Below are 10,373 nucleotides of genomic sequence, written 5' to 3' on the forward strand. Positions count from 1 at the left end.
GAAGATAAGGTCCATGGTTTATTTTGTTTTTCAGGGGATGTAATCATTAAGTGATATTGTTTATGCTTTTATACAGAAAACTCAGAGTTCTTTTCTGTACATTTTGTCTACGGCAAATAGTAGGTGTTGTTGATAAATCTGGGTTCATAATCTAGTTAGAGACTAGTTTAATATCCAAGGTGAGCAATCCAGAACTGTTCTTAGAATTTAATTTTTACTCAAACAATCTAGTGTTGTGCAAAAACTGAAAGCAGTCACTAAGGGTTTTCTCTTTTTTTGAAAGGATAAACTTAAGCAGTATAGAGAAATGTTTATTATGGTCAAATGGGCTGAAAAATTTGTAGAATTCAATATGAAAGTGGCTTTAAGTCAAAGACTGTGATCATATTTCAATTATTTTTTCCTTGGCTATTTATATGTGAACACTTACCATGTAACATTCACTAAATTTCCTGTAAATTAAACAATTACTATGACGAATATATAGGCATTAATACAGAAAACAGAGCAGCAATAAAAAATGGATCTTCGTTTGATTTTGATAAACAATTAATTTAGTTTAATTCATGTTCCATAGCTGAGAATGGTTTGGTTCCAGTGTTTGGTCTGTTTGTACATTTCTATTGAAGAAAGCCAAACAAATCAATCCAGGAATTATTAGATGTTGTAGTTCTCATTTTTTAGAAGAAAACCTTACTGGCCCATGCATAAAAATTTGAAGCATTTTGTCTTATGTTCTAGGATAGCTCAACACAAGGTGGTTATCTTTTTGTTGATGTAGCTCCTTGAAGTTTATAAACTAAATAACCCAAACTGTTAGGTAATATGATACTGGGTAAGAAAACGCAAAGCTGCATGAAATAATTCTGCCATCCCAACACAGACAGTGTGGAAAACTGGAGGGTTATTTAATTGATGCATAAGTGTGGTGTGTAATTCCTTTGAAATGTATCAAGCCATTCATACCTATGAGTGTATAAGACACAGAAGAGACCCTCAGGGGTATGTTGAAAGTGGCATCAAATTATTTAAGATTTCTTCATACTTGCTTCAATCTCTTCCACCTCAGGTGACCCTAGCAGAAGAGGACTTTCCAGTTCAAGTGCATTTCAGATAAACAGGTTTTGAAATGAGACCCCATACCTATCAAATTAAAAGATAACCTCAGGCTACTCTTACTCTGTTGCACATACAGAGATATGGGTCCCTTTTTTGGGATGACAGTTTATGACATTAATGAATTGTTGATAGGAGGGATGGTTCCCTGGGTCACTGTAATCTCAGCCACACTTAACAACAAATGAATGAGCACTCCTGCAGCTAATGACCTGGACCAAATTAATCGACTGACAATAGCACTTAGTTTGGTCATTGTTTTAGCAGAGATGCACACTGTGACACCTTTCTGCATTCACTTTGGAGTCTCCCAAGCTTGTACTTAAAGCTACATTCCCAGCAAAACTATATTCATAACAAAACCCGCCTAATCCATTTTATTTGGAAAATTAGGCTTAAGAAAGATTAGTAGTCACAAGATTATTTTTTGTTTTGTCCACTATACCTTCTTGTTTGAGGAGGAAAAAGTAAAGGAAAAGGTGATATTGTTCTACATTCCTTTCAAATGTTGTAACGACAGCATCAAACTGAATTGTTTGAAACGTTTTAGTTTGGGATATCACTGTTTCTGATTTGGGAGCTTTTCTTCATAACTTTTTTTATGTCTGCTTTCTCCCCAGGTCACACAAAATCATGCTATGAGGAAGAGATGGTGAGAAAAGCACTGGAACAGAAGTGTTGCAATGTTCAGGACTCCCTTTCATTAACTCTGCTCATCAGCAGAAATGCCCAGGTTTGCTCCTTCACTTCTGAGATTCTTTTAGTTCGTGTGGCCACATCAGGTTTATCTTTGTTAGGGAGTACTAAGAACTAAAAATCCTCTGTGGGCTGTACCCATTGACTCCTAATTAACATGAAAAAATGCTTTACCACAGAGGCTTTACCACAGGGCTTTTTTTTTTTTTTTTGCATGCATATATCTCGCATACAGTGCACACTAACTGCTCATATACGGTCTCAGTGTGCATTTTGTACACACACAAAAGTTCCAGATGTGCTGTGTATCTTGTTTAGTTGACTTTATTCTTCTGTAAAGCCAAGAGAAATATTAATCATTCATTTACTGTTAGGGGATGGGTCTTCTTCTCAAGTTTCAGTAAAGGGGGTGGAAAAGTAAAGTAAGCCAATTTTTTTCCTATTTAAGGCCAAAGCTAGGGAATGCTTGTGGCTGAGTTCTGTACATGGCCCGGTGCTGGAAGGGCAGGGAACAACCGATGTTGCTATTTTGAATAGATTTTTCTTCCCCCCCCATTTTTATTTTTGCACAGAGAGTCTCATGTCTAATATTTAGACATGATGAGCTTTGTGCAAAAAGTAACTTTGCTCATTCTTGCCGTGTTTCAACCCTCAGTTATTTTGGCACAACAAGACGGTGAGTAATTCAAGCTTCTTATGATTTAATGTTTTTATTTTATTTTTATTTTCACCAATTATTTTAATAGCTTGTAAGAAATGTGTATTCACAAATCTCACCAGAACACTTTTCCTTCACTAATTCAGCAGAGTCAGATATTTAATGCTGTGAAGCTGAAAGCTGCAGGAGCTTGCGTTACCATCCCAAAGGTTTATTTTCACTTTGCTCTTTTCTGTGGTTAAAAGGACTGTACAGTGCTGTCTGCCTTAGCTGCATTTGTTCTTGTTCTTACTTGTTTTCCTAATACAGACACCGGAGAGTTTTAAAACAATTTCTTTTAACTCTTGGAATAACATTTTAACTGTTAGCTCTGTGCTGCCTGGAAGTTATTTGTCACAAGCAGTAAGGCTTTGCTTCAATCTTTTTTTTATTTGGAGTTCTTTGTAATTGTGTGTTTTCCACTGGCAGAGTGGGGGCTGGTTTAAACAATTTGCATGCAGAAAACAACCTTAGAATTCTAGCCATTTTTGATGAAACAGTTTTTGTGAGCAATATATGAAAATATGTCAGCTTATGGGATTATTACTTGGACATAAAGCAGGAGAGTAAATTAATTCCCTCAGCTGAAATAGTCTGAGTTGTGCATCTGCGGGCTGCTTCGGTTCCTCACGAGACTGATTAGCAGCTGATGGTATCTGGAAATCCATGCAAGTATGTGCGTGTATGTTTATAGAGAGTGAGAACACCAAAACCCAAATGAATATGAACTTTAGAGGGCAAAAATATACTTTGTATACAATAATTCAACTTAGTGTGAAGATAAGTATGGTATGAGTATTTATGTTAAACAGACAACATTCCACAAGTACAGCTGACCTTTTTTGGATGTGTTCTGTTCCTGCTTGCCAGACATTGTAAACGAGACCTTCCTTAAGATAAAACATTTTTCTTTCTTGTAAGTATAAAAGATCTGCAATGTATTTACTCTTGCATCGAGGCAACGAATAACCTTATAAATAACTTGATAAGCAGCAGCCAGATAAACTGTAGTTCAGTAAAGTCAAATGCCTTTAAAACCACACCCTACCCTAGTCTGTATGATACAAATCATGAAAACAATTACTTTAGCCATTTCATGGCAAATCTGTCTACCTCAGCATATCTGGAAGTTGTGCCAAGGGGGCGACTGTTAGTCCAGCAGCCAGCTATTGGCAGTGGAGCAGTTGGGAGTTCAGGGGGCCTCTGTGCTTGAGCAGATCAGGTAACATCTTCTGCAACAGCAGCATGCACAAATACCAGCCTCCCTCAGCAAGCACAGGCTAAGCCTTGTAAAGCATCTTAAAAACTAAACAAAAAAACCAACAATGCATATGCAGATATTCTGTAGAGGATAAATATAATGTACTGTGAACTGATGCTTTTCTGTTTCTGCTTTTACGGTATACAAACTCTGTTTTCAGTGATCCTCAGTGAAGAAAACATTATAAAATTTGAGCAAACACATGCTTCGAGTTTTCTCTGCTTACAGCAGCAAATAATATACATATGGCATATATTTAATACGCATTAGATATATTTTGAGTTTTACATATATATCTTCAGAAGGGTAAGGACTAAGGGGCTATCCAATACAAAAGAAGAAACATCAGTTTTATCTCTCCCAATAAAAAAAATCCTCCTTGTGTGCCAGATCTCTCCCTCACTCTGGTCAGATCTCTGGACATTTCTGAGGTGAAACACATATTTGACTCAAGAAATTGTAAATTTTGGGTAGAAGAACAATATACAAATGAAGTGTGAGGGAGTATTCAGATTTCTCTGCCACATTCCTGTTTCATGCTGTAGTAACATTTCCTTACTGGGCTAACTTCCATACTACTCACAGGGATGAGGTTACACAGAGAGACTGATAAAACACTAGTTATAGCTTAAAATATTGAATTCTGTCCTCTCTTTGGAGTGTTCCTTTCCACACATTTGAATTCACTTTTCTCACAAAAAATAGTAATTGAAAGAGTTGATTATTAACATCACTAAACCATGTGCAGGGCAGCAATGGACTGGGAAGCCAGATTTTCCACGATTCAAAAGAGAACTTCCAGACATGCTAAAATGTTCTCTCTTGTCAAGAAAAATGTTTATATGGTTAGTATCAAATGTAAGTCAATATAAAATTTTCCTTGAGAAAGCCTGCCAGGAGACAAGACTTGGCAACATATTAAGGAAACTGCTCCATATAGACTAAGTTTAAGATAGTCAGATGTACCTCTGGGCTATGTATTTCTTTGTCTTGCTGTAATAGCTCGGAATGGAGATGCGAGTACAGCCTCAAGTTTAACCTCTTCAAAAGCTTGGGATCTGGATATCATAGAACAAGGAATTTTCTATGACTTCCATGAACAAAAGCTGTATGCCCTGGTAACCCAATAAGATGGTTTTAGCCTGTGACTGAAATCACTTTGACACAATTCAGGTTTTCTAAAGTGTGTCAAGTTAGTGTAAGACGTTTGCAAGCCCTGACCATGTTCAAACTAAAATGCCTCCTGGTGGCTGACATGACATGAAGCTGGTGCTTCAGATGTGACAGATGATTCAGATTCCAGAAATGTATATTCAATTCCACCATTTGAAGGCACCTTTACATCCTGCATATTAAACTACCAAAAAGTGTAAGAACAAATGCTTCTTTAGGAAACAAATCCATCCTCTACCCAGCCAGCATGATTTGTGCAAGCATTGGCTAGCCTTACAGCCTACGTTCATACCATTTATCTTGAGTTTGTAGAGTCAATCTGGACAGCTGCTTCCAGAAGACAGCATAAATTTTAGCTAGACAGACTAGAGGTATTTTACAATTTCCACTGGCTAAAAAGGAAGCATGTGCACAGCCCTACTCACATCAATGCCAAAAGGGAGCTCAGGTGGATTTGGGCCTCTCTCAGCTGCATTTGAGATGAGTAAGGGACATCTCAGTCACCTGGAGTGTGATGCTTTTCATATGTACACCCCGTATTCCTTGGGGAACTTCATTGAGGTCATCAGGAAAACTCTACTGCTCTCAAAGCAGTGTGAGAGCAGAGCCAGAAACCCTTAGTTATTATTCCAAATAATTTTATGCTCTAATGTAATATAGTGTTTTCCTTGTAATGTAAGGATTATCTTGGAAGTTTGGTCAGGAAGCTCATTTCTGAGGTAATGACTGAATCCTAAAATATCTCTGAGTAGACTTACTGACCTCTGATATTACTTTCAGTCACAAATTACGGTTTTAAAATGAGATATAACTATTACGCATAGGTTTCAGGAGGCAGCATGCAAAGAACTCTTTATCCTCAGCACCCACTTCTGATGCCCCAGAAAATAATGAGGATATTTTAGAAAAACTTGTAAGCAGCTTGGTTTAGACATTTTGCTTTCTTCTTTTACTAATTGGAAGGGATTATATAGGTAATGAAGTAGATGTGTAGATGCAATATATTTGTGAGACTGCCAGACTGACATTTTTAATACTTACTTATATGCAACATTGCACATTCTGTTTTGATAAATTAGCTAGTTTAAGGGGTAACGCTAATGACAGTCAGAACTATCTTTCCTCAAATTTTTGCTAACACAGAGAAGTCCCTTTCCAGAGTTTTGATGGTAAAAACAGATGATGCATGTCTGTATGCCAACAGATAATTACACCATCATAAGTAACCTGGACTATGTGAAACTATGAAAGAACAGGGGTCTAGTGCTCTTCTTCCATTACTAACTTTTTTTTACCAAGCACATGGCAGGCAAGATTATGCTTAGGAAAATCGAAACATTCTTTTCTGGTCTGGAAAAATCATGCTAAAAGAAAGCCTGGGGAATCCACCCCCTCTAAAGATTATATATATGCTCTTGGAAATATGACAAATTTCATAAACACATTTTAGATCACACATCCCTGGAAGACATTATCCTTAGGAAAATTAGACCATTATATATCCCTTTCATTATTTTCCAGATTTGTTTTTGATTTGAGACCAAATTGATGTAGACTGATTTTTTTAAAAGAGGAGGTGGAGTTGGAAACATCTACTGCTTTATTACGGGGGGAAGAGGCAGAGGTAGAAGGGTGTTGTCTCTGGCATGAATATTACTGTTGGTGCCTCAGTCAGTCACTGCATTTACTCCCTTCTTAGTGCTGCAGATTACAAGCAGATCCTACTTCCTCTTCCAGCTTCTGCCAAAGTTTTGAGGTTTGAAATAGGCAGCCAGGTGTTGCTTGCAAAACCTTAGCTGATGCCAGCCTTACACAACAGCTGGGTGTTAGTTTTAATTAATGCTATTCAAGAGAAAGGAAGGAGTGAATTACTATCACTTTTTTGTTTCGCAAACTGGCTGGTAAACCAGATTGACATGGAACTATTAGTCGTTGTCCCAGTTATGTGCTAATGTTGTTGAAACCTTGTTTTAATCAGAAATATGCAGAAAATGGGATATACCTGGCCTCATAATTGGAAAAGCATGCTATAGGTCAGTAACGGAAATGATGCAGACTGTCATTTAGCATTTTGGATTAAAAGCAATCTCTTTGGAGTTGAAAGGTTTAGCCTACCAGTAGGGGGAAACAATAACAAAGCGTGCTTTCCCAGGCCAGTGAGCAGCATGAAAACTATATTGCTCTCGATGTTTTCATGGTGGGTTAGTAATCTGGAGAAGAGTACAAGCCACAGCTGCTGTAGGAGTTGCAAGTTTCAATTTGTTGGTTTGAAATAATGATTTGTTAAAATCCACAGAAGTGGAAATTAGTGCAATGGTCACGTCCATTAATACTGCAGATTATGCTGTCCTTTTGTCATGCTTGTTTAAGAAACTAGGCAAAAGATCTCAGCTAAGCAAAGAAAAACTGTTGGCAATGGTAAAGATAAGTTGTTAAGAAAATGAGTGGTTTTGGTCTTGAAGTAACTGGATTAGATTCCCACATCATTGCAGAAATTCAATGTGATGGATCAAAATTCAATTTATTATTGGCGACACCCAAAGAAAACCCCCCTCAAACTTGGAAAAGGTATAATAAAATCTCTTCTGATTCAACATGAAAACTGTTAGTTCATTCTCCTTATGGTAGCTTGGTAAATTTTAGACTACACAACTTTAACATGGTTGAGAGTACAGTACCTACCACCTGTATGTCTACAGTTTTGAGACATTCCGATTTTGGTTTTTGGCAGATGATAAATAACCTTCTACAAACAAAAACTGTAGTGTCATCATTTTACCTGCTGCAACACTTTACCAGCCTACCCCTCCTTTGACACATCTGTGGTAGTATACCCTGAACAGAAGGAGAACTGGGCACAGATTTGATTCCTTCTGCAGGAGTGATGCAAGAAGGGTTATTTTGCTCCTGTACCTTCAGGTCAGGCTGTTGAGGGGAGTGTAGATGAGTGCAGAAGAATGCTGCAGCCCCTGACCCTCAGCACACTGCCTATCTCCAGCTCAGGGGATCCAGTGGATTCTTCCTGGAGAGAAGGCTGTTTGGGGCTCTGCTGCTCACAGAGATGTCACAGCTGTTACAGAGATGCTGCATGGTGACTCCCTGCAGTTGCCTTCCCATGGCCATGCTGCTACTAGATACGGTAGCCAGTGCTCTGGCTTAGTTACTGCTGCAGGACAGCTACTCATCTATGTATTTTCTTTCTTCCATTGAATCTTTTCATGCACAGAGTTTGTGAAGTTTTACTTTCTATCCTTTCCATGGCTTCCATGACAAGAGAAGCTTTGTCCCTGGAAAAATCTATAAGGAATTCCTACAGAATTTCCTGATCGTTTTCCATTCAGCACAGTCAGATACTTTGTATTACCCATATTTATGTGTAGGGACCATGCCATTAATATTTCTCACATTGCTTTGAGGCTGTATAAAAGTTTCAAAGATTAGCCCTTACATTGCTCCTGGCTGTAGTTGATGAACTGACAATCTCCACAGGCAGTAAAAAATTACATGTTACAGGGGTCAGAAAGTCTATTCTGTAAGTATAACAGAGATGAGAGCTGTGCTCACCCTGTTAAATGCCAGAAAGAGGAATGAGTTCCATAGATCACTGTAGGGCAATACATCTTTCACACAGAGACATAGTAAATTGTTTTGCATTTATATTTTCAAGCAGTCATTATTTTTTCTCATCTGTGTTTCATAGGAAAGATTCTCTCCATTTTGCTTTGAGAAAACCTAACCTACTTTGAACCACTGCTTTTATTTTTTTTTTTTTCACTTCAGAGCCAACCTTCTTGTCTCTGAGTTTGCAAAGTTGAAGCCTCTGCCTGTTTCATGTCAAAATGACAATGGAAAACATGATATAACCCCCTCCAACAACAACCGTTTGTTGGCTTTAGTTTGGATAAACTTCAGCTCTGAGGCTTCTGGCTTTGTTTAGTGAAAGTACAGCAGAAGAGATTCCTTTCAGATTAGCTAAGAGACTACTTCCATTTTCCCTCATTTACGTCAAACCCTTCATTTAAACATGAACTATCAGAATGAAAATGGTACCTCCTTTAACAATGTCTGCACATTTTTGTCTTGCTTGGATTCACAAGTACTCTGTGAAGAAATGTCTGCCAGTGAGGAGACAGCATGCACAGGACATTGAACAGGAAGAATGTGGTGATAATGGAAAGATATATATTTTAAGGCTGAATGTGTTTTGTTATTTTGAAAGCCTAGGCCTTCTCTTACAGCTAAAGGAGCACTCAAATGATTCTCAAGAATCGGAGGATGTGACTTGTAGATTTAAGACTTTAGCTGAGTTTGTACCAGAATGGCCTTCAGCATAACACAAAGCTATCCACAACCACAGGAGACCCATCCCTTTCTGCTGCTAGTTTTCTCTTTCAGTCACTGTGCATCCCACCCTGGAGGGTGGCACAGGCAGCTCTGCTCCCCTGCCAGGCATCAAAAGATTTCCTTCCATGTGCAGAACTCTGTGGGCTGCTATGGTGGCTTCATCACTGTGAAAAGCAGCAGAATCACAGGAACACCCTGCGCACATTTGCAGCAGTAGATATGAAAAGATGATCTGTGTCTGGAAACTACTTCACACAGCAATTCAACACTGGCAGTTCTCGGAAAATTTCTGGACATAATTAGTTCCCACTGAAATTCCCCGCAATTCATGCCCAGTGACAAGTCAGTGCATTAGCAGGTTGTCTGCTGCAAACATCTCTTTATCTCTATTCTTTCCCTTTGTGGTGCTGCTTCTTTCTCTCTCTTTTCTTTCTTTCCATTTTCTTTTAGGAAAAGAGGCAAGGGGGAAACTGCAGCTTCTTTTTCAAACAGACACAAAAGAAACAATTGCTCATCCGAACACAGCTAATGGAAAATATGGGAAGCACAACTCATTGTTCCTTTGATGTTCAGTGTAATAGTCATGCTGAGCATCAAAGGAGAATGAACTACATCCCCCATGCTTTCCTTCAGCTATAAGCAGCAAAAATAGAATTTATATTATCTTGGAAAACACTTCTGTGTTAATGATAGGCACTTTTTAAAAAAATATATGGTTTTTTCTGTTTTTGGCTTTAAATCTACTGTATGGTGTTTGCTTGTTTCCCCACAGAGCAGTAGTCATTCTGTGCCAGCTGTTTAAGAGAAGAATGTCCTAGTGAAAGCAAACAATAGGCTGTGTAGTGGGAATTGCAAATCTTTGAAAAGAGTAATTGAAATCTGCTCAGACATTTCGAAGATTCTTTGCACAATATTCTAAGCCTGTTGGTGGCTTAGTCATTGGCAGGGTGGTCCTCTTTATAGATCCCTCTTTTTTTATATGAACAAAATAGCATAAATAAGAAGGAGGGGGGGGGGAAGGAAAGAAGAGAGGCATTCAAGTCCAACTACTGATTCTTTTTGTGTTAGAGCAGCTGAAGAGAGAAA

General features: G+C 38.3%; 1 long non-coding RNA gene across 1 annotated transcript in view; it reads left to right on the forward strand.

The window, feature by feature from the left end:
- The first annotated feature begins 2,290 nt into the window (after window positions 1-2,290).
- The window catches only part of LOC104525438 (uncharacterized), an 18,083-nt gene continuing 10,000 nt past the window's right edge, over window positions 2,291-10,373 (forward strand). Inside the window, exon 1 of the long non-coding RNA XR_728021.1 lies at window positions 2,291-2,488. This is a non-coding gene — a long non-coding RNA (uncharacterized LOC104525438). The remainder of the gene's footprint in view (window positions 2,489-10,373) is intronic.

The sequence above is a fragment of the Antrostomus carolinensis genome, unplaced genomic scaffold (assembly GCF_000700745.2).
Source record: "Antrostomus carolinensis isolate BGI_N321 unplaced genomic scaffold, ASM70074v2 scaffold25765, whole genome shotgun sequence".
Taxonomy (NCBI): domain Eukaryota; kingdom Metazoa; phylum Chordata; class Aves; order Caprimulgiformes; family Caprimulgidae; genus Antrostomus; species Antrostomus carolinensis.